Genomic DNA, 26,193 nt, shown 5'->3' on the forward strand with positions numbered 1-26,193 from the left:
CACCCATTACTTAATTTTAAACAAGCATTTGCACAGAGTATTGTTGACAATTTGTCTTCTTTGTTTTTCCTCAATATGGCTACTCCTGCTAATCCACCAACATTACCCACCAGACAGGAGGTAGCAGCCCGTCTGTGGTGGCAGCGGCTGGAGGCCATCCAGTCAGAATACTGGCAGCTGGTGGCCCTGGAGGATAAGAGGCAGAGGAAGCTGCCTCTGACCTGGGCCCCAGTTCAGCAAGCCAGCCCCAACCATTACATTGCTGGTGCCGCCAGCTGTCAAGGGCCCCAACTGCCACACTCTCTGCCCTTCAGAGGACATTGCTGTGGTCCATTCTGCGGCAGCTGGACTGGCTGGAGAGGCAAGTGGAAAGCATCGAGCCGAGCCTGGACCAGCTACGCACCCAAATAGACAATGCCCTCTAAGCCCTTCTTTTAAATGTTTTGTTTCAGTGGGAGGGACTTGGGGCTGTTTTTTTTTTTTTTTTTCACTTTCACTGTAGACTTTTGCTTCTTGTGTTGCTTTGTGATGAGCCATTTGATAGAGGGGTGGGGGGCTGAACTGTTGTAGATGGAAAGGTTGGGTTTTCTATTTGTATAAAAATGTTAAAATGGATAATTACTTTATTCCATTTATACCTCAAATAAATATTTTGGCATTTTAGTTTGTACTGATGTCTTTTAGTGTATCCTGTTTTTACATTGAGTGTGCAAGCACTTTCCGATCTATTATCTACCTGTGGACTTTTAATCATGCCCATCACTCACTTGTTCATGGGCTTAACTTTCAAAAATCCTGTGATGTCATTGGTAAGTGCTTTAAGTTTGTCCCCGCCTTGAAGCATTTTGTTACCGCCTTGCAGACTGACTCCCCTCAACATGGATAATTGCACAATTGCAGATATACTGGGGCATGGGAGAACTATTTTTTCCTTTTGTCTCTCCCTACTCCGTGGCAGCCATGGCCCTCTCTGTGCCAACAGCACAAACTCCATTTGCAGTATTGGAGCACTGGTCACATTGTTCAAACTGTTACCTAATCAAATTAATTTATTTTGGCTCTCCCCTACTCAGTCCATAGCTTTCCCAAAAATACTTGTAACTGATAAGTGCTTTACTAAAAACACAGAAGTAGCAAAGTGGCTAATTGTATAGGTTTTTATTAACCTCTCATTGCAATTATGACCATGATTGAGGACAACTTTACATCATTATTACATTATGACCGTTTGAACACTCTTGATATGTTTGGGTGACCCTTCTAGTTTATTTTTCTTGTTATTCCTCCTTGGCTATCTTGTGTCTCTTTTTGGGAATTGTGTTAAACACCCAGCAACTCTGATGGGGAGGTGGTGAAAGTGGTTTTCTATTGGAATTAGCATGGCAGATTTAAGTTAGGATGCAAAATGGCAACATTGTCATTTTGGGCTGCCGATAGAGGATGAAGGTAAATGGAAGTGCTTTAGTTATATGCAGGGCCACCTTAATTGTGATAGAAAGAGGCCAAATTATGAGGCAGCGTTGACCAATTTATGTGGCAAGAGTCCAGTTATGAATTTACACTGCCAGTAGCTCCAACTCAAGCAAATGCAAGACCCACTGCGTTGCAAATGCTTGTTTAAATCTGTAAAAAAAACAAAAAAAAACACAACAAAAAAGATAAAACCCACATCATTTACTTATATCCTTGTTCTACCGCCCTCCAACTATATTGACCACTAGTGGATGTTTGCCATTGCCTATTTTGCATACAAAAACCTAGTTACACAGACATCTTCAGTAGAAGTTATTTACCAACTAAACAAGTTCACTTCAATCCATAGTTCTTCTCTTACCTGAATAGATGAAGCGAGGGCTGATAACTCGGTCTTCTTAGTGCAGGGTTTCCCAAGGTGGTACCTTATATTAAGGGGTGGTAGTTGGCTAGCATGCTAACAAACAAAACAAGGTGCCACTCCCACCTGTGCGAACACCAACTGCAGGATTAAGCAAAGGCTTATAACTCACTGTCAATTAGACTGAAAAATCAGTTAGTGGATCATGTATTATATCAGAACTTTAGGAAGACTGAGACCAAATACCACAATCACAGTATTTGAAACAACGAAGACCTGATAGGATAACAAGCACTGGCAAAACCAATAGGTCTCACCTATGCAGACATCCAAGAGCTCTGGCATTGTCAATGTCCTTTAGCCATGTATTACAGCTCTATGTTGGTCTCCCTCCGTCACTGACTGCCCTTGCTTGGGCATGTGATTGAGGTGGCCTGATTTACAAAGCCTGATCACATGACGTACTTGACTTAGTGGTGTCACAAATTAGGCACATTTAGGGATGTGGGCAAAGGAAACATGCAAGACTGAATGGAATGGATAGAACTATCAATTACAAATAAAAATACAACTATAAGCAAATTGCTGCAAAAGCAGGTTCATCAACCACTTTGGAGTTCTTTCAGAGTAAGAGTTAATTCCCGCCTGCCTCTCAGAACAGCATAGTGAATGTAGGCAAGCAGCTGAGAGGTGCACCGCACTCCTCTGCTTGCATCAGAGTAAATACTTTCTCTCCGATGCGGTGCTGTCAGAGCAGGGGGGAGGTTTTGAGGACTCTGTGCTTATCTGTGCAGTGCAAGTCCTCCAAGAGGCAGTGGTCTCTGGGAAACTCCTAAGCACATGGGTATTCCCAACAAAGGCACACTGGAGTGGATGCGTGCTAGTGCCCCGGGGGCACTGTAAAGGGCATGCTTGTTCCGAGCAAAGGCATGCACAAAGACAAAAATCACCAGTTCTCCAAAGCGCTAAGACCTACAGCAACCAGCTGCAGCTGTGAGGCACCATGCTACTCAAAATGTGTGCAATGGTGAAACATGAAAGCGGTGCCATGACAAGACTTACAGGCCTGTTACCACTTGCACTCAAAATCGAAAGGCAGGGGGAGTAGCTGCGTTTAAGGACAATGTTCCCTTCCCATGCCATAGTGTGCCATAAGCTAACCCAAATAGACAGGAAGTAAGGAGTACAATTTATAGGGCCAGTAGCGGTGCGAGGGAACCAAACACCGAAAGGAGGGACAAATACAGCCATGCACCAATGAAAAGCCAGGTTTTCAGAAGAGCACAGAAAAGAACGAATGATAAGCGGCTGGCATGCTCGAAGCCCACAAAGTAGATAACAGCAGGTCTCGAAGAGACAGCATATGCGCTGCCTAGACAAGCCCTAAAAACTAGCAATATCAACTTCTGAGCAAAGGGGAAATAGTATTTAGTTTTCATTAAACTTAGGAAATGAAATCCTTAAGTCAGGAGAAGTGGGCTCAGAGTCACGAGTGGCTCAACAAGCTTTAGCATTTAAATCAACACAAGACCTTGATGAGGATGTTGTTTGGGCTGGTGTGGAATATAGCTCAGGTAATAGAATGTCATGCAGTGAGTTGGTGTCACTTTCACCACATCTGCTCCGGCAAGTGTGTGATCCATTTATGGCGTAAAATTAAGTCACATCAATAAATCAAACAGCCCGGGGGAAGAGGGCTGGCGTTCAAGTGGATAGAAAAGGAGATTTGGAGAAAGGAGTGATGGAGATAATCACTATACAGAAGAAACCAGACAATATTCATCGGGGCGCTGAACAGCATACCATCAATCTGTTGTGGAAGTAAACTGAAGGGATAAGTATGACAGTTCAGTTAATGCACTGCCAACAGTCCTTCTGTCCCAGAGAGACCCAAGATAGTATCTCTAAATGTTATGTCTCCTAGGTTTGAAAGATAGAAATTATGGAGGCCTGAAGATAACCCATCAAGCTCTAAAGATGGACTGTTGAAAGGAAAATGATACTGTATTGCTAAATTGGGCTTTGCATCGCCATTCTTCTTGGAATGTCCGTCACTCTTGGGTGCTTGGCTGAACCTCTCCAGTAGATAAGCTGGATTGTTGAGTTTGTTAGAAATGGGGTCTCTAGTTGGCAGTGGTCTGCACCCTGCCCAAGCAGGGTCCCCCCTTCCCCACACACACTTTAATCAGGGTAAGAGTGTCACACAGCTAAGATAAACCCTGTTCACCCCATTGGTAGAGTGGATTAAGCAGTCAGGCTGATCTCAGAAGCAATGTGAAGTGTAAATTTGTATATACACACAAACTAACAGTGAAAACACCACAAAAGTACTCCACACACGTTTAGAAAAACAGCCAATATTTATCAGAGTAAAACAAGACCAAAACAACAAAACACTCAAGTAAAGACACAAATTTGCAAAGATTAAATCTTAGTATGGCGCTTAGAAACAAAATAGGTCCAATTGGGCCATCACAACATCTTGCAGAGTCATCTCCAACAGTCCGGCGCCATTTGTGAGGGAGTGCAGGCTGGACAGAGTTGTACGGACCCTGGGTACAATACTGTAGGAAAGTACCATCTTGCCTGGCATGTTACCCCCATATTTCACTGTACATATGTTGTTTTAGTCTATGTGTCACTGGGACCCTGCCAGGCAGGGCCCCAGTGCTCATAAGTATGTGCCCTGTATGTGTTCCCTGTGTGATGCCTAACTGTCTCACTGAGGCTCTGCTAACCAGAACCTCAGTGGTTATGCTCTCTCTGCTTTCCAAATTTGTTACTAACAGGCTAGTGACTAAATTTACCAATTTACATTGGCATACTGGTACAGCCATATAATTCCCTAGTATATGGTACTGAGGTACCCAAGGTATTGGGGTTCCAGGATATCCCTATGGACTGCAGCATTTATTTTGCCACCCATAGGGAGCTCTGACAATTCTTAAACAGGCCTGCCACTGCAGCCTGCGTGAAATAACGTCCACGTTATTTCACAGCCATTTACCACTGCACTTAAGTAACTTATAAGTCACCTATATGTCTAACCTTCACCTGGTGAAGGTTGGGTGCAAAGTTACTTAGTGTGTGGGCACCCTGGCACTAGCCAAGGTGCTCCCACATTGTTCAGGGCAAATTCCCCGGACTTTGTGAGTGCGGGGACACCATTACACGCGTGCACTATACATAGGTCACTACCTATGTATAGGGTCACAATGGTAACTCCGAACATGGCCATGTAACATGTCTAAGATCATGGAATTGTTACCCCAATACCATTCTGGTATTGGGGAGACAATTCCATGATTCCCTGGGTCTCTAGCACAGAACCCGGGTAATGCCAAACTGCCTTTCCGGGGTCTTCACTGCAGCTGCTGCTGCTGCCAACCCCTCAGACAGGTTTCTGCCCTCCTGGGGTCCAGGAAGCCCTGGCCCAGGAAGGCAGAACAAAGGATTTCCTCTGAGAGAGGGTGTTACACCCTCTCCCTTTGGAAATAGGTGTGAAGGGCTGGGGAGGAGTAGCCTCCGCCAGCCTCTGGAAATGCTTTGATGGGCACAGATGGTGCCCATCTCTGCATAAGCCAGTCTACACCGGTTCAGGGATCCCCCCAGCCCTACTCTGGCACGAAACTGGACAAATGAAAGGAGAGTGACCACTCCCCTGACCAGTACCTCCTAGGGGAGGTGCCCAGAGCTCCTCCAGTGTGTCCCAGACCTCTGCCATCTTGGAAACAGAGGTGTAGGGGGCACACTGGACTGCTCTGAGTGGCCAGTGCCAGCAGGTGACGTCAGAGGCTCCTTCTGATAGGCTCTTACCTCTCTTGGTATCCAATCCTCCTTCCTTGGTAGCCAAACCTCCTTTTCTGGCTATTTAGGGTCTCTGCTTTGGGGAATTCTTCAGATAACGGATGCAAGAGCTCACCAGAGTTCCTCTGCATCTCCCTCTTCACCTTCTACCAAAGGATCGACCGCTGACTGCTCAGGACTCCTGCAAAACTGCAACAAAGTAGCAAGACGACTACCAGCAACATTGTAGCGCCTAATCCTGCCGGCTTTCTCGACTGTTTCCTGGTGGTGCATGCTCTGGGTGTAGCCTGTCTTCACCCTGCACCAGAAGCTCCGAAGAAATCTCCTGTGGGTCGACGGAATCCTCCCCCTGCTAACGCAGGCACCAAAAGCCTGCAACACTGGTCCTCTGGGTGCCCTCTCATCCTGAAGAGCGTGGTCCCTGGAACACAGCAACTCTGTCCAAGTGACTCCCACAGTCCAGTGACTCTTCAGTCCAAGTGTGGTGGAGGTAAGTCCTTGCCTCCCCACGCTAGACTGCATTGCTGTGTACCGCGTGATTTGCAGCTACTCCGGCTCCTGTGCACTCTTCCAGGATTTCCTTTGTGCACAGCCAAGCCTGGGTCCCGGCACTCCTTCCTGCAGTGCACAACCTTCTGAGTTGTCCTCCAGCGTCATGGGACTCCCTTTTGTGACTTCGCGTGGACTCCGGTTCACTTTTCTTCTAAGTGCCTGTTAGGGTGCTTTTGCAGGTGCTGCCTGCTTCTGTGAGGGCTCCCTGAGTTGCTGGGCGCCCCCTCTGTCTCCTCATCCAAGTGGCGACATCCTGGTCCCTCCTGGGCCACAGCAGCACCCAAATACCTCTACTCTTGCAGCTAGCAAGGCTTGTTTGCGGTCTTTCTGCGTGGGAACACCTCTGCAAGCTTCATCACGACGTGGGACATCCGTCTTCCAAAGGAGAAGTTCCTAGTCCTCTTCTTGCTTGCAGAACTCCAAGCTTCTTCCAACCGGTGGCAGCTTCCTTGCATCTTCAGCTGGCATTTCCTGGGCTCCTGCCCACTCTCTACACTGTTGCAACTATTGTACTTAGTCCCCATGTATTACAGGTACTCAGGTCCGGAAATCCACTGTTGTTGCATTGCTGGTGTTTGTTCTTCCTGCAGAATCCCCTATCACGACTTCTGTGCTCTCTGGGGGTAGTAGGTGCACTTTACTCCTACTTTTCAGGGTCTTGGGGTGGGGTATTTTTCTAACCCTCACTGTTTTCTTACAGTCCGAGCTACCCTTTACAAGCTCACATAGGTCTGGGGTCCATTTGTGGTTCGCTTTCCACTTTTGGAGTATATGGTTTGTGTTGTCCCTATACCTATGTGCTCCTATTGCAACCTATTGTGATTCTACACTGTTTGCATTGCTTTTCTTGCTACTACTTACCTAATTTTGGTTTGTGTACATATATCTTGTGTATATATATTATCCTCTTACTGAGGGTGCTCACTGAGATACTTTTGGCTTATTGTCAGAAAAATAAAGTAGCTTTATTTTTAGTAACTCTCTGTATTGTGTTTTCTTATGATATTGTGCATATGATATAAGTTGTATAGTAGGAGCTTTACATGTCTCCTAGTTCAGCCTAAGCTTATTTGCCATAGCTACCTTCTATCAGCCTAAGCTGCTAGAAACACCTCTTCTACACTAATAAGGGATAACTGGACCTGGCACAAGGTGTAAGTACCTCTGGTACCCACTACAAGCAAGGCCTGCCTCCTACAAATACCATGTAAAACTATGAGTAAAACAAAGACGTTTCACAGAGTTGAGGAGTTAGGCATCACTGGAGCCGATGCAGTGTTGGTTCCTTCCTGCTACTGGGGAGGTGAGGTGTTTCCTTACCGTTTCAGGGGAGCTGAGGTGGTGTTGGTTCCTTATAACAAGGCAGGGTTGATTAATTCAGCTGGTCAAGAAGTGAGGTGTCGACTTTGCAGCGTTGCAGTTACACAAGGGGGCCACAGGTACTGTGGAAGAGTCTGAGTCGGGTGTCACAGGCTTTGGGGACCCAGCACTTGGGACTCAAGCTGTGGCAGGACTTCAAACATGCTGCAGCAGATAAGCGGTTGAGGTCCCAGTCAGTGCACTCGGCGCGGAACATGGCTACAGGCAGTGGCGCAGTCAGTGCGGCGCTGGTCCTGAAGTTGTTCTGGATGTCAGTGCTGGAGTTTTCCTTGTTACAACAGAACTCACTCAGAGACCCAGGAACTAGATTTGGTCCCACCTGGCAAGTCTGGACTCTCAGCAAGACAGCCCAGGTGCTGGCAGGTGAAGTGTTCGATGTCCCCATGGCTTCTCAACAGCAGGCAAGCTCAGTCAAAACCCTTGGAGTACATTTGGAAGCAGGATGTAGATATCAAAGTCCAGTCCTTTCACTCCCAGGACAGAAGAAGAAGGCCAGCACAACAAAGCAACGGGCAGAGTGGCAGTCTCTCCTACTGCATCCATCTCTTGCTGGCAGAATTTCCACAGTCCAGAAGGATTCCAAATATGTGGTATCACAGGTCCATTATGTTTAACCATGTCTGTCTTTGAATTAGGCAAATTTAAGAGAAGTTTTTGTAGTGCACAAGACTCTGCATTTCCTTGCCCTGGCCCCAGACTCTTCAGGGAGTTGGAGACTGCTTTGCGTGACAACAGGCACAGCCCTATTCAGGTGCAAGTATCAGCTCCTCCCAAAAATCTAGCTCAGGAAGACCCATCAACCTGGTGACAGGTCATCAGGAGATGGAGGTTATACCTCAGCTCCCCTTGTGTGAATGTCTAGAGTGAATTCAGCCCAGGTGTCATCCTCACCCATATGTGTATTCCACAGACAGGCAGAGGCACAGAATGGCTAAGGAAGAAAATTCCAACTTTCTAAAAGCTGTATTTTCAAACCTACAATTCAAAAAACCAACTTCACCAAAAGATGTATTTTTTAATTGTGAGTTCAGAAACACCAAACTCCATATCTCTGTTGTCTACCAATGGGATATTACACAAAAGATATTTCAAGGTATTACCGATTGTTATCCTATGGGAGCAATAGTGAAATACTGATAAATTTGTTTTTCACTATAAGGCCATGTAAAACCTACTAGTACATGTCCCACCTTTTAATTACACTGCACCCTGCCCATGGGGCTGACTTAGGCTTACTTTAGGAGATGACTTACATGTAGTTAGAGGGAAGTTCTGGGCTTGGCAAGTGGGTGCACTTGCCAGGTAAAAATGGCAGTTTAAAACTGCCCACACAGACACTGCACTGGCAGGTCCAAGGCATGTTTAAAGAACTACTCATGTGCGTGGCACCAACAGTGCTGCAGTCCCACTAGTAGCATTTGATTTACAGGCCCTGGGCACACACAGTACACTTTACTAGGGACTTACTTGTAAATCAGATATGCCAACCCTGGAAAAACAAATCAATACAATTTACACAGGGAGCCCTTGCACTTCAGCACTGGTCAGTTGTAAAGTGCCAAGAGAACTATAACCATCAAAAACAAAATGCTGCACATAGTCAAACACAAGAGGTCAGAAGCAATACATTAAAAAAAATAATAATAATAATAAAAAAAAATTGCGGAAGCCATGCCAACCGATGCCAGGTCCAACAAGTTTTCACCAAGTTTTGTTCAGGTAGGAGAGGACTAGGAGGCCTGCATAATGAAAAACAGCAACTGTATTAAAGAGTAACGGACAAAAAGGAAGCAGGGTAAGATTCATGAGGAGTTAGGAGCGTACCAAGAAGACTCCAATCAAGAACATAAATGAGTTTTACGTTTGAGCCAGCAATGCAGCATCATTTCCCAAATCAATGCACCTCTCTGCAGTCCACAAAGAGGAGTGAGTACTAGGTCTCAGAGTCTTCGCTATCATCATGGTTTCTCCTTGAAGTCAATACCCTTCTACTAGCTGTAGAGGTAGTGATGCCCAGACTCCTTCCATCCTCCTCCTGATTCAACGTAACTCTCTCCCAGTCACAAACCTAGTGAGGTAGACCTGTGTAGTGCACTGCTGTTGAAGAACAAAAACAGAATCTGAGCATTTTATATACTTTTGAGTTTGGTATCTATAATGACTGGTCTCGGAGGAACCAGGCAAGGAATAATATCAAAAAAGTGGACCCGGTAGGTAGGTTTCACTAAGTTCGAAATGCTAATCACTTTCAGGAAAGTGATCATCCAGCAGCCCCAAATATTCCAAATCAAAATCAAGTTTACAAATGTGTTTAACTCCTCCCTTACTGTCAGCCACCACATACATCACTCACTATCACTTAATATAGCACCACTCATTGAAGGGATAGTTAGTACTTGCCTCTTCCAATCCAAGCATAGTGGTCGATACAAAATATTATTTCCTTTTGGATAGTAACACGTTGGAATTTGGCACTGGAAGTCTTTTAATCAGTGATAGCAGGGCTGCCCCAGACTAGGTGATTAAAGTGACAGGCATGTGACGGAGGGAGGCACTGTCTCCAGCGCCTTGAGGGGAATGTGGGGGCTTCTTCCTTGCACACAGGTCCAACGCCAATCCGGCAATATACGTGACTAAAAATGGTGGGGCAGCATAAACCATACAGAGTGTTCCATTCGCTATTTTATTTTTGTGAAGAAAGAAGTTAAACAAGAAATAACTAAAAAGTTCTATGGTGGCACTGGCATACTCAGTCAGTGGAGTAGAGTCTGTCCTCAAACTCGGGTGGGTCACCCAAGAGTTGATCAGCAAACACTTATTTCTTAGTCATCATCCTCTGGTGTTTTGGTAACTGTGTAATTAGGTGTTATAAAATGCTGGTTCATTTTGATCATGGTTAATCTCTCCATGTTTTGAGGTGAGAGTGGTCCTTCTCACTAACAAGTGCCCTGAACACACATGCAGCAGACATGCTGGCTACAGGACAACCAAGATACTTTATCACGCTGGTGAGCGGAGGCCACTGGCCCATCTTCCCATACCAATACACCAATGGGTTTTGAGCCCCATACACCTTTTTGGGTCATGCAGATGCTCCTGCAAGATCCTCTGAAGTGCCATTAGTTCTGCCACTTGTGTGACAGCTCTTGCACTGGACTTAAAACCAAGCCAATGCAGACGTTGGGTCTGGTTCTTCTGATGCTGTTGTTCCCGGTGTTCTTGTTGTTGGTGTTGGCTGCTGGGAGACAAGACTATCCTCTCTGGAAGTTGAAGGCCACACCCCAGAACTATGGTGTGGGGCTCCAAGTTTCAGCCAGTGCTCTCCCAGATTGCTGAGCTATCCACTCCTTATTTTGAACCGTCACCTTCAGAAGAAAATTAAAGTAGTAAGAATTTCTTTGTAGCGTGGATCAAGTAGGATGGCACAGATTTACTCTTTGGATGTGATATCATTTGGCAGCATTGCATTACAAGTCACGCACTAGCTTAGGCTCTCAACCAAGGCATGCACTTATGGGTTAACGTTCACACTTCTGGGTGCGAACCTTTCAGACACCTTCTTTAGCTGTTCCTTTAACAGATGCAAGAACAAGACAGCATACCATTGTTCTGTCTTCTTTGCTAACTTCCTGCATGAAAGTCTCAAAAGAGAGCAGCATCTGTGTCAAGCATTTAAGTATGCCCCATTTGTCTGCATCCGTGGTCATAACTTTTCCAGTTGCATCCCCTCTTAGAATAAGGGTCATCAGTCGGTCTGTATGGCTCAAACAGATGTTGCAACATAATAGGTTGAATTGCAGCATATTGGCACCTCTGGGATCAGGGCTATAACTGGTACTCTGTTAGCATGCTAAATAATCTGCAACTGCTTCTGGGCTTTAAAAGAATGGCTGAAATGACAGCAGATTTGACTGCAGGTGGCCAGTATGTTGCCATCTAGTTTTTTTAGAAAGCCAAACTCAGGACCCTGAAATAGCCACTGTCTGCCATGGCCTTGATTATGTTACTGCCCTTGTCTGCAGCAATAAACCCTATTCAGAGACCTCTGGGTCGCAGCCTTTCAGGAACCTGCTATTAAAGTTGTCCAAGAAGATTGCAGCTTTATGTGATTTCTCCATGACGAACATGGCTACTGTTGCATGCCACCAAACGCTCGAAAACATTTCTTAAGGATCAAGATCTGTAGATAGCTTTTGCTTTACCCCTGTAAAAGAGATCCAGTGATGCACATGTAATCAGTAGCTTGACAACTGGTCCACATGTCTGTTAGGTGGATAGCGTGGACAGTGCTACAAAGCTTTTCCAACCAATTACAGCACACTGTCATGCAGCCCTGGAACAGCAACTATGGCAAAATATATCCAACTTGGAACCTTCCAATTCAGGAATATGGCTGTCACAAATTCTAGGAATCCCACTTCTTGCACAAAAGAAAAAAGGGAGGAGGTCCAGTGCAAAATCTTTTGCCACCTTCCCATTGTACAATTGTGCCATTGGGTGGCTGCAATCATTTTCTTTTTTGGGGGGCCACTGATGCAGGTGACCTTTGAGAAGTAGGTGGTGGTAGACTCACTGTGCATTGTGGTGCAGTCACCTTATGCCATGGTGTCTCCATCTGACAGTCTTCCTGTGCCACTGAGGCAGGTGAATCTGGTGCACTGATGGGGACAGGGCTGCTTTGTGCAAGGATGTCACCCTCATCCTCCACTGTAATTTGACTGGTTGAAGCTGATGTTTCCCTGCTCCCCTTCACCTCCATGACCAGCAGTTTTAAGGGGCTCCTCCTAAAGCATTGCATGATGTTTCCCATATTGGTTGTCTTGCCTCCAGTACTATAATGTGAACCAAGCTTACCTTGATGAACAATTGAGTGGCAAATGGAGCATAGGGCAATGTTTTCCTCCTGTCAATGACTAAGGAAATGGCGGTTGGTGGATGTGTTGATTGCCTCTGCAGTACATATTTCTACTGACTTAGGGGTTAGTGCAGGTCTTAGCTGGGGCCTTACAAATATGGGAGCTGGTGATACTGCCTGTGCCACATCCCTCAGAGCAGTTTGAATAGTATTGTAAGATTCCTCTGTGCCAGCTTCGACAATTACTGGTTTGTCATCCTCATCGTCTTCAGTGATTAAGACTTTCTAGAACTTTACTTTTCCCTTGCCTCTACTGGCATCTCCTGGGGTCTACTCCATGTCATCAGAAGTGGTGCCTGGAAGAGACAGTGGAGTGATACTCTTCCTTTTTCTTGCTGGAGATCTGAGAGCCATTGATTCTAAAAAGAGGAGGTTCTTGCTCAGCAGGAAGCTAGACCTGTTGTGCTCCAACTTTGGGAAGCACTACTATTGCTGGCTGCTGTCCACTTTGCTCAGTGTCCTAAAACAAATGGGTACTACTTTGCAAAAGAGACAAATCCAATTCAACATCACTGCTAGTTGGTGTCACCATGATTGCAGTGGCTGCCTCAGTGAGGGACATTCTTGGGCTTGGGGTGATGCAGGAGTGCTGCTCCCAGGTTCTCCCCAGGGGCTGGCGTGGCAGGCACATGTCTCCTGAGAATAGTTGGGGGTCAGTACACAACTGGTGGAAAGCTACTTCTTCTCACTGACTACTTTCCTCGGAGCAACTTTCTTTGGAGCCATCTTGAAGCTCAGTGGGCAGTGGCACTAAGGTGCGACAGAGATTGGGGGTCTGAAAGCACTGTACAGGCCTCCTCTTTGGCAGTGCTGCAGGCGATGTGACATCTTCTTGGGCACCTAAAAGCAACCAGGCAAGACAGACATGTAGTTAGTGAAAGGTGAAATTGTTGCAGGCTGAAATACAAATGCAATATTAGTGCAGTGTGTTACTTGCGTAATAAATGCCAATTTTTTTTAATCAACCATTGTAAAGTCAACCCACACCATAAAATTTCATTTCAAATAAGGCAACAATATGCAGATATAGCCCTTTGTTTTAAAGGAGACGGCTGTGGTAGTCAGAGAGGTGCATAGGTAAATGGAATAATCCTTAAAGCCTATGGTAGCAAGGGGGTCCAGGGGAAACTGAATAATCATTAAAAAAGTATGTGTCTGCAGTGCACCACAGCAAGGGTGTCCATGAAGAAATGGAATTATTATACACCTAAAGAAACCAAATGCTGTAACGCAGATGTGCGACTATGGTGGATGGCTCAAGGCAAAATGCAGAATTAAGTACATTGAAAGAATAAAAAAAAGTTTAAAGAAAAAAATAAATCAAAAATTAAATATTAAACTAAACAAATGATCAATAATTGCCAATGTTTGTATGGAAGGACAAGAAAAACTATTGTGATGAAGATAAAGGAGGCATAAAATAAATTAAAAAAAAGGAAAGAAATACATGCACTGTTCGTCAGAATCATTTTTAGTATACATATACTTCAATGATCCCCACGCATATCAATATTATGCTGGCATCACATCAATCGATGCAAGTCCATGACAAAGGCACACTGGCTGCATGCAGGAAATGGCCACCAGCCACGTGGTCAAACAACAAGCAGCACAAAGGATGGGGGAACAAAGAACACATAGACACCTATGGACATAGACTACACAAAATGTCCCCGAGCCACAAGGTATGAAGAACAAAGATAAATGGTGGACAATGACACTCTGGATGCAAGAAGGCATGTTGGTAACACTGAAGAAAACCCCAACATTAATTCAGCAATGCTAAACACAAAAATTAACTGAGCTATAAAAAATTCACAGCAACAGACCACATCCTCTTATGCCATCAAAATATTACCCAACAACATACACTTCACAGAAAAATTAAATGCTAATCGCCAACATTTTTAATTTCATCCAGTGCCATCCCTGCCCTAAATTAAGTTTTAAAAACATACTACTGAAACATTTACTTCATGCACAGATGACTACTAGTACTGAGCCTACTGGCTAGATGACTCTTTTGGAAGTCTAGATCACATAGAAAAAAATTGCAAATGTTACTAACATATAGAAACTGTACCGAGCTGTGCAACAATTATCCTTTAAAAAAAAAAATATATATATATATATATATATATATATATATATATATATATATATATATTAGGCCCATACTTAAACTCCAGGCCAACCACCACTATAAAAATCAAATTAAACTACAAAGAAATGTAGGTGCATGCCAAAGCAAACAAACACCACCATTGTACAATAGTTTTTAACTGACTTGTGTTAAACAAAGTCCTTAAATCCAAAGGTATATCCAGGAGACGGTGATCCTTCCACCTCGAAATGCACGTGAAAAGTGACCAGGAGATTGGCAAAGTATCGGGAGTAGCCTGCTGAACAGGAAGTTTGAGTCTCTGTGCCACCTGTTTGAAAAAAAGAACAAAAAAAAAGGGCTTCTCACTAAAAAACAATTTGAAGGATTCATTGGGGAAGAAAATCCACTCAAACTTCTTTTGACTAGATTTTGAGTCACCTCTAGAAGAAAATTCACTCCAGGCGAGTTTACGCTTGCAGCTTTGTTTTGGCCACCATTGCATCCATAAGCAGCGCATTGAAATGCAACATCTTGCACGTTAGCAGCACATGTGTATCATTGTGCTTGTGAGCGTGGAGAAAAAAATAATAATAAAGGAGTAGACACCAACTCTACTCCAGATGGCAGAATTCAGGAACTCTGCCCTACTCTGCGTAATGCCCAAATTCCAAACAATCAGCCAGCAGAGTCCTACACCCTACATACAACTCCAGAGTGTCACAGTATAGATCTTTAACACAGTGGCATGCACAATGCCAGTTTTCAAGGAAGAGTTTTATTTCCAGCATACAAATATGTCATGACAAGGAGAATCACTCATATACTAGTGAGACTGAAAATTCTTCAGCAACACAAAAAAGGCCTAATATCCCACAGAGAAACAAAGTTGCATAGAACTTCAATCAATAAGTGCATACATCACAAAACATATGTAGTAAGGATGTGTATTCTTTATTTCCTGCTTTAACTTTAAAATATGGACAAGGACACAACCAATGCATTTTTCCCCATTGATACTCCTTCAAGAGAGTGTTAAAAGACATAAGACAAAAAACTTAAGCCAACAAACAATACACCAACAAGCTGCAAATTATAAACATAATATGCACAATAAAGTAACAAGTAAAAAAAAAAAACACTGGCAAAGACAATAAGTCTCACCTATACAAGAGCTATTGGCTTTGGCAGTGTGTTTTGCCATGTTGTACAGCAGTGTTATTGATGTGCAGCATGGCTAAAAGTTAGTGGCATGGAGTGTTAGTAGTGGGAGTAGAGTGGATGTGTTTGAATGTTGTAGAGTCGAGTAAGTAGTGTGTTGAGTAGTGTTCAGTGGCTGAGTGTTGCCGAGTCAGGTGGATTGAAATGTGGTGAGAGGGGTGGGATTGGGATGGATTAGATTGGATGGACAGTTTGGATTGGAATGGGGCAGGCTGAACTGGGGTGCCATGAATTGGGCTCAGTGGATTTGGGTGAGGCAGACTGGACTGTAGTAGGGCAGACTGTTTTGGATGGGGTGTAGTGCATGATTATGCATTAAAGCCTCATCATTTCAGAAGTTACACAAGAAAAATCTCACTTTGCAATATTCCAAGCAGGTTACTCTTGATTTCTTGAACATAGCACTGACGAGCAAAAACAAAAGAAAACAATAATGAAAATATGAACTTGAAAGAAAGTTAGGAAAAAAAAATGTGCAATTTTGTTTGCCTGCTGGGCACTTTTTTGCCAGTCACATGCCTTCTTTTTGTAGGACACTAGAAGTTAAAAAGAACACATTGTGGTGCCGCCCTCACCCCGTGAAGAAAGAAAGGGAAAAAAATACAAATAAATAAATAGCACTCACACCACACCCCATTAACTCCCTATCCCTATTTTTTACAATTATTCTATGGAACTGGCAATCAAATACATGATGCCAATCATACTATTCTGGTCAGGCAGGCCCTACTAACGTGTAAAAATATCCACAGTGTGATTATTAGAAGTAGGGATTTTGAATAGTATTTGGAGTCCTTCCCTTTTGACACATACTCCCAGCTTGGATATAAAAGACAAAACAGGTGATAACCCATTACAGAGCGGTTTGCTGCTGCTCGTGTTTTTTCAGCTCAAAATAAAGCCTTGTTATTAACATAATGCTTATTTTGGTCAGAGCCTGGCGACACCCTGGGGTCACTTGAGCCCACTCCCCAGTTTCAAGACCCCTTGTTAGACATCATACACTCTAATGATTTATCACTCCAAATCGGAAGTTCATTGATAAAATCACAACACTTTTAAGAACAGACACACAATGTCCCATTGTTAATGGTCTTCGCACAGCATACCTATGCGAACGGAAAGTAAAAGGACACTCCACCACGGAGAACGAAAAAAAAAAAAACCTTTTAAGGGCACCATCCCTACCAGGATTTAAATTGAAGCATTCCACCGGGAGGTCGTAAGATTTAAGGCAGCACCCCACCAGATTATTATTAAATGCTCTGATGCGCCGCGGTCAAAAAAAACAATTTCCAACATGCTGCATTCGCTAGTACCACGTTTACCAGCTGCGAGAACACGCATATACAGCACGAAAAAAAAACATTTTTCAGAAGCATCAAATAAGAATACAATACCCAAACCATTCCTCATATTCCCACATTGTAACCTGCTTGTCATTTACGTCAACCTCCCAGCTTTAGGGATATTAACGAGAAAACGCCCAGACCTGTGCATAAACTGGGTATATGGTTAAAGGAATAAACAAAAGGCGTTTTAGAGATCATAATTGAGACATCCCTCAGATTAACGCTCCCCAAACATTAAGGTTACCCACCCCGCAACACTATAGTTTGAATTAGTACCGCGGAATAAAGCCCGAAAAACAAAAAAGAAATTCGCAACCACCCACTTCAAAACAAATCGCAACAAAGTTAGTGTGTCTTTGAAAAAAGTAATAACCCTAACTACTCACTGACTTAAAGCTCAAGCCAGAAGTCCAGGGGCTTTCCAGAAGCACGCACCACGTAAAACGCTTGTACTTCTGGGTGCTATTTAAATACCTGTAGATGTGTATAATTGGTTATTAAAAACTCGTCTACGTAAATGGCATCGTCCACAGAGTACAATATCATATCTAAGTACGGCGGCCATTTTGAAGTGGCACAATGTATATGTTTTCTTAGTAGGCATGAATTATAACAACGGGCAAAGCAAATTCGACACCAGTCATCCATAATCATCAACATTACTCATCCGTAAGTGTAACCCCAATAACTGGTAATAACCATTATGAGCTACCGGTCCGCTAGATATTTTGAGAAGAAGAGCATTTCTGGTAAGGGACATGCATCAACCCAATCAGATTGGTGTCATGAGGTTGACAGATTGATGTCATGAGGCTGATGCATGCACCTGACTAAAAATTGGGCAACGCTCTTCTGGTTCCTGTACACCTCATGTTTACTGAATCCTTTAAATGTCTTTTGTATTTCTCGATGGGAGACAGATGTAGCTCTCTCGTGATTTATGTTTCAATGATCATTTGGACTTCACATGTCAGTCTGTTATCCAACAAATTATGTTTCTTTCCTGACCAGGTTATTGATAACAGTTCATTTTCCATTTGCTTGCCACAAATAACGAATTTACCATTTCTTCTCTGAAAACGGAGAACCAATAGCTCATGAATTGTGCCACTACAAGATGACCGACGCGTTTTTAGATTTTTGAACCGACCTTCAAATGTGCAGGCTAGACGAATTATACACGTCTACCTACAGGTATTTAAATGGCGCCCAGAAATATAAACGTTTTACGCTGTGCGTACTTTTGGAAAGACCGTGATTTCAAGCTTGAGCTTTACAACCGTGAAGTTATGAAGTCAGCGGCTTAACATTTCTATCTTCGGCCTTCAAACCGCGGCAGTATTTCAAACTATAGTGTTGGGAGGGGGTGTTAATGTTTTGGGGCGTTAATTCAGGGCATGCCTTAATTATGACATCTAAAAATGTATGTTTTTTGTTGTTTCCTTTAACCCCTTCGCTGCCAGTCCTTTTCCCCCTCCTGTGCCAGGCCTTTTTTTGCCTATTTGGGGCAGTTCGCGCTTAGGCCCTCATAACTTTTTGTCCACATAAGCTAACCAAGCCAAATTTGCGTCCTTTTTTTCCAACATCCTAGGGATTCTAGAGGTACCCAGACTTTGTGGGTTCCCTTGAAGGAGGCCAAGAAATTGGCCAAAATACAGTGAAAATTTCGTTTTTTTAAAAAAAAAATGGAAAAAGTTGCTGCAGAAGAAGGCTTGTGGATTTCCCCCTGAAAATGGCATCAACAAAGGGTTTGTAGTGCTAAACTCAACAGCTTCCTAGCTTTCAGGAACAGGCAGACTTGAATCAGAAAACCCAATTTTTCAACACAATTTTGGCATTTTACTGGGGCATACCCCATTTTTGCAATTTTTTGTGCTTTCAGCCTCCTTCCAGTCAGTGACAGGAATGGGCATGAAACCAATGCTGGATCCCAGAAACCTAACCATTTCTGAAAAGTAGACAAAATTCTGAATTCAGCAAGGGGTCATTTGTGTAGATCCTACAAGGGTTTCCTACAGAAAATAACAGCTGAAAAAGAAAAATATTGAAATTGAGGTGACAAAAACATCAATTTTTCTCTACGTTTTACTCTGTAACTTTTCCCTGCAATGTCAGATTATGGAAAGCAATATACCGTTACGTCTGCTGGACTCCTCTGGTTGCGGGGATATATAGGGCTTGTAGGTTCATCAAGAACCCGAGGAACCCAGAGCCAATAAATGAGCTGCACCCTGCAGTGCGTTTTCATTCTATACCGGGTATACAGCAATTCATTTGCTGAAATAAAAAGAGTAAAAAATTGCTATCAAGAAAACCTTTGCATTTCCAAAAAGGGCACAAGATAAGGTGCTGAGGAGCAGTGGTTATTTGCACATCTCTGAATTCCGGGGTGACCATACAAGCATGTGAATTATAGGGAATTTCTCAAATAGATGTCTTTTTTACACACTCTCCTATATTTGGAAGGAAAAAATGTAGAGAAAGACAAGGGGCAATAGCACTTGTTTTGCTAATCTATGTTCCCCCAAGTCTCCCGATAAAAATGATACCTCACTTGCGTGGGTAGGCCTAGCGCCCGCGACAGGAAACGCCCCAAAGCGCAACGTGGACACATCCAAAATTTTGGGAGAAAACAGAGGTGTTTTTTGCGAAGTGCCTACCTGTAGATTTTGGCCTCTAGCTCAGCCGGCACCTAGGGAAACCTACCAAACCTGTGCATTTCTGAAAACTAGAGACCTAGGGGAATCCAAGGAGGGGTGACTTGCGGGGCTCGGACCAGGTTCTGTTACCCAGAATCCTTTGCAAACCTCAAAATTTGGCTAAAAAAACACATGTCCCTCACATTTCTGTGGCAGAAAGTTCTGGAATCTGAGAGGAGCTACAAATTTCCTTCCACCCAGCGTTCCCCCAAGTCTCCCGATAAAAATGATACCTCACTTGCGTGGGTAGGCCTAGCGCCGGCGACAGGAAACACCCCAAAGCGCAACGTGGACACATCCTAAATTTTGGAAAAAAACAGAGGTGTTTTTTGCGAAGTGCCTACCTGTAGATTTTGGCCTCTAGCTCAGCCGGCACCTAGGGAAACCTACCAAACCTGTGCATTTCTGAAAACTAGAGACCTAGGGGAATCCAACGAGGGGTGACTTGCGGGGCTCGGACCAGGTTCTGTTACCCAGAATCCTTTGCAAACCTCAAAATTTGGCTAAAAATACACATGTTACTCACATTTCTGTGGCAGAAAGTTCTGGAATCTGAGAGGAGCCACATATTTCCTTCTACCCAGCGTTCCCCCAAGTCTCCCGATAAAAATGATACCTCACTTGTGTGGGTAGGACTAGCACCCACGAAAGGAAAGGGCCCAAAACACAACGTGGACACATCACATTTTTTTATAAAAAGCAGTGCCTACCTGTGGATTTTGGCCTGTAGCTCAGCCGACACCTGAGGAAACTTAGCAAACCAGTGCATTTTTGAAAACTAGAAACCCAGGGGAATCCAAGATGGGGTGACTTGCGGGGCTCTGACCAGGTTATGTTACCCAGAATCCTTTGCAAACATCAAAATTTGGCCCAAAAAACACTTTTTCCTCTCATTTCGGTGACAGAAAGTTGTGGAATCTGAGAGGAGCCACAAATTTCCTTCCACCCAGCGTTCCCCTAAGTCTCTCGATAAAAATGGTACCTCACTTCTGTGGGTAGGCCTAGCGCCCACAAAAGGAAATAGCCCAAAACACAACGTGGACACAACATATTTTTTCACAGAAAACAGAGGTGTTTTTTGCAAGGTGCCTACCTGTGGTGTTTGGCCTGTAGCTCAGCCGGCCCCAGGGGGGGGGGGGGGCAGAAATGCCCTAAAATAAATTTGCCACCCCAACCCCCACCCTCCCCGGGAGCGACCCTTGCCTACGGGGTCGCTCCCCCTGCGTGACATTGGCACCAAAAAACAAATCCCCGGTGCCTAGTGGTTTCTGCCCCCTTGGGGGCAGATTGACCTAAACTCTGCCAATCTGTCCCCAGGGGGGCAGAAATGGTCTAAATACAAATTGCCCTCCTGGGGAGCAACCCTTGCCTGATGGGTCACTCCCCATCCCTAAAAAAAAAAAAAAAAAAAACACAAAACAAAATTTGCCCTGGCGCCTAGAGGTTTCTGCCCCCCCCCCGGGCAGATCGCCCTAATAATAGGCCGAAATGGCCTAAAATAAATTTCTCTCCCCCCAACCTCCACCCCCCCCCCCCGGGAGCGACCCTTGCCTACGGGGTCTCTCCCCCTGCGTGACATTGGCGCCAAAAAACAAATCCCCGGTGCCTAGTGGTTTCTGCCCCCTTGGGGGCAGGTTGACCTAAACTCAGCCAATCTCAGGCAGAAATGGCCTAAATACAATTTGTCCCCCAGGGGAGCGACTTTTGCCTGATGGGTCGCTCCCCATCTCTAAGAAAAAAAACAAGAAAAAAAAAAATTCCCCTGGCGCCTAGAGGTTTCTGCCCCCCCCTCCCCGGGGGCAGATCGGCCTAATAATAGGCCGATCTGCCCCCGGGGGGGGCAGAAATGGCCTAAAATAAATTTGCCCCCCCCAACACCCACCCCCCCCCCCGGGAGCGACCCTTGCCTATGGGGTCGCTCCCCCTGCGTGACATTGGCGCCAAAAAACAAATCCCCGGTGCCTAGTGGTTTCTGCCCCCTTGGGGGCAGATTGACCTAAAATTGGCCAATCTGCCCCCAGGGGGGCAGAAATGGTCTAAATACAATTTGCCCCCCCCCCAGGGGAGCGACCCTTGCCTGATGGGTCGCTCCCCATCTCTAAAAAAAGAAACAACGAAAAAAAAAAAACACAAAAAATAATAATTGCCCTGGCGCCTAGAGGGTTCTGCCCCCCCCTGGGGGCAGTTCGGCCTAATAATAGGCCGATCTGTCCCCCGGGGGGGGCAGAAATGGCCTAAAATAAATTTGCCCCCCGGGAGCGACCCTTGCCTACGGGGTCGCTCCCCCTGCGTGACATTGGCGCCAAAAAACAAATCCCCGGTGCCTAGTGGTTTCTGCCCCCTTGGGAGCAGATTGACCTAAAATTGGCCAATCTGCCCCCAGCGGGGCAGAAATGGTCTAAATACAATTTGCCCCCCCCAGGGGAGCGACCCTTGCCTGATGGGTCGCTCCCCATCTCTAAAAAAAGAAACAACAACAAAAAAAAAACGCAAAAAAAAATTTGCCCTGGCGCCTAGAGGGTTCTGCCCCCCCTGGGGGCAGTTCAGCCTAATAATAGGCCGATCTGTCCCACGGGGGGGGCAGAAATGGCCTAAAATAAAGGCCTTCCCGAAAATATGCCCCCCCTGGGAGCGACCCTTGCCCAAGGGGTCGCACCCTTTTGTCAATAACAATAAAAAAAATAAAAATCCCTGGTGTCTAGTGGTTTCTACCCCCCTTGGGGGCAGATTGGCCTCATCAAAATAGGCCAATCTGCCCCCAAGAGGGGCAGAAATGGCCAAAATATAATTTTCCCCCAAGGGGAGCGACCCTTGCCTAAGGGGTCGCTCCCCACCAAAAAAAAAAAAAAAATGAAACAAACAAAAAAAAAAAATCGTCCCTGGTGCCTAGAGGTTTCTGCCCCCAGGGGGGGCAGAAAAGGCCTTCTCAAAAAAATGCCCCCCCTGGGAGCGACCCTTGCCCAAGGGGTCGCTCCCTTTTGTCACTTTCAATAAAAAAATAAAAAAATCCCTGGTGTCTAGTGGGGTTTCAAAAGCCGGATTGCAAGCAATCCGGCTTTTGAAACCCTCGGAGGGACTTCAAAGGGAAGGAAATACTTTTCCTTCCCTTTGAAGCCCCTCCGGGCCTCCCAGTGATTGAAAAAGAAATGCTTTTGCATTTCTTTTTCAATCGCGCTGGAAGCAGAGCTTCCAGCGCGACTAGGGAGGCCCCTGTGACACATCAGCGCGCGCGCGCGCGCTGACGTCACGGGGGGGGGGTCGGGGGTGTAAGGGGAAGGTCTTCCCCTTCCATCCCCGACTTGGGGGGGGAGGGGGGTGCACGCCCCCAAGTTCCCCTGTGCCTAGGACGAGATGATCTCGTCCAAGGCACAGGGGAACTGTAGCCTTGGACGAGATCATCTCGTCCAAGGCACAGAAGGGGTTAAAGATGTACGGGCTTGGGAGGTTTCTTGTTAACATGCATAATCCTGGGAGGTTGAAGTAAATGGCTGGCAGGTCACAATGTGAAAATGTGAGAAATGGTTTGGGCATCATATTATCTTTTGTTGCTTGTGAAAAATAACCCGTTCTCGCTGCCTATAAATGTGCTAGCGCAGGTGTTTTTAATCAGAAATGTATTAATGAGTGTTTATGTATTTTGAATAATGAGATATGTAGAAAATGAATAATGCAGAAAAATAATGCACGCATTTGAAAATATGACCTCGAAGAATGGCCACCAGTATTTACGAAATGTACTAATTAACCTCTTAGCTGCTGGCCGCCCCCCCCACCCCACCTCCCCAGTGCTGAGCTCTTTTTTGGCTATTTGGGGTAGTAGGCCTTCATAACTTTTTGTCCACGCAAGCTATCCATTCCAAATTTGCGTCCTTTTTTTCACCAAAATCCTAGGGATTCTAAAGGTACCCAGAGTTTGTGGTTTCCCCTGGAGGAGACCAAGAAATTAGCCAAAATAGAGCAACATTTTTTTTTTTTTTTTTTTAAATTGAAAAAAGGGCTGCCGAAGAAGGCTTGTGGTTTTCCTGGCACAACAAAGGGTTTGCGGTGCTAAAATCACCAGCTTCCCAGCTTTCAGGAAGAGGCAGACTTGAATCAGAAAACCACATTTTTCAACACAATTTTGGCATTTTTCTGAGACGTACCCCATTTTTACAATTTTTTGTGCTTTCAGCCTCCTTCCATTTAGTGACAGAAATGGGTGTGAAACCAATGCTCGATCCCGGAAAGCTAACTATTTTTGAAAAATAAACAAAATTCTGAATTCAGCAAAGGTTCATTTGTGTAGATCCTACAAGGTTTTCCTACAGAAAATACCAGCTGAAATAAAAAAACATTGAAATTGAGCTGAAAACAACAGCCATTTTTCTTTATGTTTTACTCTGTAACTTTTTCCTGTGATGCCAGATTTTTTAAAGCAATATACCGTTATGTCTGCTGGACTCTTCTGGCTGTGGGGATATATAGGGCTTGTAGGTTCATCAAGAACCCTAGGTACCCAGAGCCAATAAATGAGTTGCACCCTGCAGTTGGTTTTCATTCTATATTGGGTATACAGCAATTCATTTGCTGAAATATGAAGAGTGAAAAATAGGTATAAAAAAAACCTTTGTATTTCCAAAATGGGCTCAGGATAAGGTGTTGAGGAGCAGTGGTTATTTGCACATCTCTGAATTTCGGGGTGCCCATACTAGCATGTGAATTGCAGGGCATTTCTCAAATAGACGTCTTTTTTACACACTCTCTTATATTTGGAAGGAAAAAATGTAGAGAAAGACAAGGGGCAATAACACTTGTTTTGCTATTCTATGTTCACCCAAGTCTCCCGATAAAAATGGTACCTCACTTGTGTGGGTAGGCCTTGCGCCTGCGACAGGAAATGCCCCAAAACACAACGTGGACACATCACAGTTTCCCAAAGAAAACAGAGGTGTTTTTTGCAAAGTGCCTACCTGTAGATTTTGGCCTCTAGCTCAGCCGGAACCTGGGAAACCTACCAAACCTTTTTGAAAACTAGAGACCTAGGGGAATCCAAGATGGGGTGACTTGTGGGGCTCTGACCAGGTTCTGTTACCCAGAATCCTTTGCAAACCTCAAAATGTGGCAAAAAAAACACGTTTCCCTCACATTTCGGTGACAGAAAGTTCTGGAATCTGAGAGGAGCCACAAATTTCGTTCCACATAGCGTTCCCCCAAGTCTCCCGATAAAAATGATACCTCACTTGTGTGGGTAGGCCTAGCGCCCGCGACAGGAAATGCCCCAAAACACAACGTGGACACATCCTATTTTTTGACAGAAAACAGGTGTTTTTTGCAAAGTGCCTACCTGTAGATTTTGGCCTCTAGCTCAGCCGGCACCTAGGGAAACCTACCCAAACCTGTGCATTTTTGAAAACTAGAGACATAGGGGAATCCAAGATGGGATGACTTGTCGGGCTCTGACCAGGTTCTGTTACCCAGAATCCTTTGAAAATCTCAAAATGTGGCTAAAAAACAAGTTTTCCTCACATTTCGGGGTGACAGAAAGTTCTGGAATCTGAGAGGAGCCACAAATTTCCTTCCACCCAGCGTGCCCCCAAATCTCCCGATAAAAATGATACCTCACTTGTGTGGGTAGGCCTAGTGCCCGCGACAGGAAATGCCCCAAAACACAACGTGGACACATTCCATTTTTTGACAGAAAACAGAGCTGTTTTTTGCAAAGTGCCTACCTGTAGATTTTGGCCTCTAGCTCAGCCGGCACCTAGGGAAACCTACCAAACCTGTGCATGTTTGAAAACTAGAAACCTAGGGGAATCCAAGATGGGGTGACTTGTGGGGCTCTGACCAGGTTCTGTTACCCAGAATCCTTTGCAAACCTCAAAATGTGGCTAAAAAAACACGTTTTCATCACATTTCGGTGACAGAAAGTTCTGGAATCTGAGAGGAGCCACACATTTCCTTCCACCCAGCGTTTCCCCAAGTCTCCCGATAAAAATGATACCTCACTTGTGTGGGTAGGCCTAGTGCCCGCAACAGGAATGGATCACACAAGGGTCAATGGTAGTCCTTGCATGAGGGCTACTGTTAACCCTGGAGTGAATCATTCCTGAAGCAGGCACTAGGCGCAGGCACACAAGCGGGACAAGTGGGGAAACACTGAGTGGTAGGAATTTTGAGGATCCGTGCACATTCCTGTAGTTTCTGTGATAAAAAAGAAAGGAAAAATAGTGATTTTAATCAACGTTTCACTTTTGCAGGGTATTCTGGGTAAGAAAACTTTGTTAAATCCAAACACACCACATTTACGTGGGCTGCCTTGGGTGTCTAGGTTTCAGAAATGTCTGCGTTTGGTA

At 44.8% G+C, this 26,193-nt stretch overlaps 1 protein-coding gene and 1 long non-coding RNA gene across 3 annotated transcripts in view; one reads left to right on the top strand and one right to left on the bottom strand.

Moving 5' to 3' along the window:
• LOC138261612 (uncharacterized) overlaps positions 1–740 on the top strand; it is a 64,415-nt gene extending 63,675 nt beyond the window's left edge. Inside the window, exon 4 of the long non-coding RNA XR_011199124.1 lies at positions 114–740. This is a non-coding gene — a long non-coding RNA (uncharacterized lncRNA). The remainder of the gene's footprint in view (positions 1–113) is intronic.
• The window catches only part of LOC138261611 (uncharacterized), a 909,500-nt gene extending 891,825 nt beyond the window's left edge, over positions 1–17,675 (bottom strand). Inside the window, exon 1 of one of the 2 annotated variants that reach the window (XM_069210725.1) lies at positions 17,549–17,675. The gene's annotated coding sequence lies outside the window, so the exon portion shown is untranslated. The remainder of the gene's footprint in view (positions 1–17,548) is intronic. The other variant, XM_069210726.1, reaches the window with a different exon arrangement.
• Positions 17,676–26,193: the final 8,518 nt, after the last annotated feature.

Source organism: Pleurodeles waltl, chromosome 10, assembly GCF_031143425.1.
Source record: "Pleurodeles waltl isolate 20211129_DDA chromosome 10, aPleWal1.hap1.20221129, whole genome shotgun sequence".
In the NCBI taxonomy this organism is placed as follows: Eukaryota; Metazoa; Chordata; class Amphibia; order Caudata; family Salamandridae; genus Pleurodeles; species Pleurodeles waltl.